Here is a 3,680-nt window from a genome sequence, read left to right on the forward strand (position 1 = left end):
TTTTTTTTTTTTTGCTGGGAGGGATGTCATATACTGCATTGGGACTAAGATTTACAGCAGCTGTTTGAGTACACGCATTTCCAATTGGCACATGGAGTGTGCATGGAGACTGCTATTGTGTTTTTGAGCGGTTGATTCTCTCCAGTGAGGTTGATCTGCTTCCAACGACTTTGAAATGATCACAATTGCTCTGCTAATTACAATCCCAATAAACTCTCCACGAAAGCCTATCTTTGAAGTACCTCCAGACCAATAACACTGTTAGAAGGAATTATCTATGGTTGAAATTAAGAAAACCCTGTTTATTTCCTAACAGGCTTCAATTCAACTTGCCTTTCCATTGATGTACCTGAATTAGTAAAGCCAGACTGCATTTACCTGCGTACTTACTTACAGGGGTGAGACGTTGACAAGGCTTGCCCCGGACATACAGATGTGGAGGCCAGAAAGAAAGGCTCTGTGTGCAGTCCTTTGGCGAAAGCTCATGTCTTAGGTGGCCTGGTCCATCCCCTGTTCACCTGGCATGGACCCGCTTCAGCAAGGGACTAGCGGTCTTTTAGACTCAGGGCCGTGCAGACCAGAAAGATGGCCCCAGGGGCTGGGACTGCCTAGGGGAGCTTCTGAGTCTGGAGAGCGTGTGTGGACCTGTTTCAAGACTTAGTTCTTATGCTGTTTGTTGACACAGGGCAGACGAGGTTGGAGTCTCAGGTTCTATTGAGACATGGGCTGGTTCATTAGTTCATCAGCACATTCAACAGCAGAATCACACGCACTGTGTTCAGCCAGGAGCTCAGAGACCAGACAGGAAAGGGGTCTGAGGAAGCACCGAGCAAGGAGCACGGCACCTGGACCCAGAGGAGAGCGGGGGCTGGAGGAAGGGGGAGGCCTTAGGGGGAAGGTGACTTTGGAGGCGAGTAGAAGCTCACACTGAGATGAAGCAGAGAGAGGAGGTTATTCCGACACAGAGAGGATCATCCACAAAGATCAGGGCGTGTCTGCAGAAAGATGTGGAATCCCGCCTCAGTGCTCAGAGGGTGTAGATGAAGTTACAGGTGGCATTTGTCTTGGCCAGATCAGGAGGAACGGTGCAGCATAAGCCCAGCTGCGAAGAGACTAGGAGAGTGACAGCAGCTAGTCATGTCTACTACTGCAAGTACTTTGTGGGCGGCGGCCGCAGCTGGCGGGGTGCATGGGAACTGATGGAGGTAGAGGTCAGGTGTCCAGGTGGCCTGAGTGTCCATAGTCCCATCTCTACAATGATGTTTCAGTGTGACCTGGGGAAGTCAGTTTCTGCTTTCTGAGACACCATTTCCCCCGTCTGTAACAGGAAGAGAATGTGCTGGATACATGATTCTTATCTTCTGGGGCCTGAATTACAGGTATAGGCACATAAGTTGTTGTTCTTTTTGTTCTTTTTAATATATTTTTATTGATTTCAGAGAGTAAGAGAGAGTTGGAAACATGAACGATGAGAGAGAATCATTGATCGGCTGCCTCCTGTACGCCCCCCACTGGGGATCGAGCTCGCAACCTGGGCATGTGCCCTGACCGGGAATCGAGCTGTGACTTTCTATTTCATAGGTTGATGCTCAACCGCTGAGCAACACTGGCCCAGGGTGGTACATAAGTTTTGATGCCGGTTCTGAAATGAGGCCAAGGCACCTTTCAAAAGCCCACCCAGCACACTTTCAGAGCCACTGTGGGTGGGTGGTCTTCCAGGCCCGTTCAACTCTGACACGCCAGGACGCCCACACAGGTGTTCGTCTGAAGAATGCACGGAGCAGAGGGGTGGCAGAGATCTGAGACCTTCATGGGGGAGATCCAGGCAGGAGGTGGGGCCTCTTCAAAGGAGGCTGAATGGGAATAGCGGAAGGGTCGTTGAGGAGACAAAGGCATTGGAAATGGGCAGAAAGTTCACAGAGGGAGACAGCGAGGAGGGCCCTGCAGGGGGAGGTTACAGTGGAAGCAAAGTCCTGGATGCAGAAAATCATGTGGCAAGTTCAGGAACATGCAAGACACGCAGGAACCCAGGGAGACATTCCAGGAGGAGCCACGAATGATCAGTGAGCAGCTCGAGCTTCGTGCACTTGACGATGGGAAGCCACTGCTGCTCTGTGAGCTAAGAGAGCGCACGGCCGTGCAGATCAGCCCGGCCCACACTCGATGAGCATAGAGCGCACGCTGGCCTCATGGTTTTAACCCACAGGTTCGGCCCAGCTCTCTTGGCATGCCCCTTCCCATTCAGCCCTCCGTGGGAGACTCTGCTGATGAACCTTCCCCTGGGAGGCCTCGCTGATGCCTTCGGAGAGCTCCTCCTCACCCTCCGTGCGGCTCATCTACCGCTGTCCTGGCTCCGGGTGCCTTTTACTGTTTATGTGTGAGTCACTGGGCAGCAGCCGGAGGTCAGGCTGCATTTCATTGGTTTTCCTGGTCCAACTGATGGCTGTTGGAACAGGGCAAGATGCCAAGTGTCTGGTGATTAAGATCACTGAAATGGGAAATATCTGGGCAGGGCTCAAACATTGTTTAATTATCACACACCAGTGAGGCATATGTAACCATTCGCACGTAGCACTGGATAGGTGACTAGGGTGAGTTTATGCAACTGCTGATTGGCAGAATGGGCATCAAAGGCACATGTGTCTTAGTCCTGGTCCAGAGCCCTGTAGCTGGGGACGGTGGCTGCATCCCTGGATGAAAAGATGTGGGATGGAGAAGCCACAAGCAGGCCACTTCCTCTCACTCTTCTCAGCTTTTCAGAGGGGCAGCTTACATTTTTTCAAGATCCTTATCTGCTCCCACACGAGGGGGCGTTTCCACGCCCTTGCACATCCATCCCTTGGAGGAGTGGGGAGGGGCATGGTCAACATGGCCACTGGACCCGAGTACCCACCTCTCCTCCCCGTGACTTCCCCACCTGGGAGCACCCAGCTCTCTCTCTAAAAGCCCTGGCCCCAGGGGAAGGCTCAGTTATAAGAGCACTTGCTTCACCAGACTCGTGAGACCTCTCCAGAGAGACCCGAGCCAGCCGCGATGAAGCTCATCACCCCGGCCCTGGTGTGCCTGCTGCGGGTGGGGACGTGGCTGCAGGATGGGGACAGCTGGAGCCGAGAAGTGGGGCTGGCGTCCCTTAGCTTCACCTTGGGGAGGGCAGCAACGTGGGCAGGCACCCTCCACCCCCTGCCTCCGTCTCCCCTGCTCCAGGAAGAATTCTTCTGGAAGAGGAGGAATGGGTGGGGGCACAGGGCCCGTAGGAGAACCAGGAGTCTGGGTCGCCACAGGCAGCTGAGCTACTCGCTCCTGCAAAAGGAGGCCCTGCCTCGTCCAGACCCTGCAGACTGACGGATGGAGGGGGCTGGGAGGTATTAGTCCAAGCTGGAGGCCTGAGGTCCGGAGAGGCCCTGGGTCTGGCCTCCACAATGTAACAGATAAAGGGCAGAGGTCAGGACCCGGGGCTGTAAGAGTTGGCTTAACCATAGGCAAGTCACTTCACTTCTCAAACTCTGGTTTCTCCATCATTAACGTGGGACTGAGAATGTCTAACACCCAAGGCTGTTTAGGGAATACCGACCCAATGCTAAATACACAAAAGGGGCTTCGTACACAGTAAGACCAGGAGGAAGGAGCAGGATTGGAATGCAAGTCTTTGGAGGGCGGGGTGTGGGAGGAGGTGTACAAAC

The sequence above is a fragment of the Myotis brandtii genome, unplaced genomic scaffold, assembly GCF_000412655.1.
Source record: "Myotis brandtii unplaced genomic scaffold, ASM41265v1 scaffold523, whole genome shotgun sequence".
NCBI lineage: Eukaryota > Metazoa > Chordata > Mammalia > Chiroptera > Vespertilionidae > Myotis > Myotis brandtii.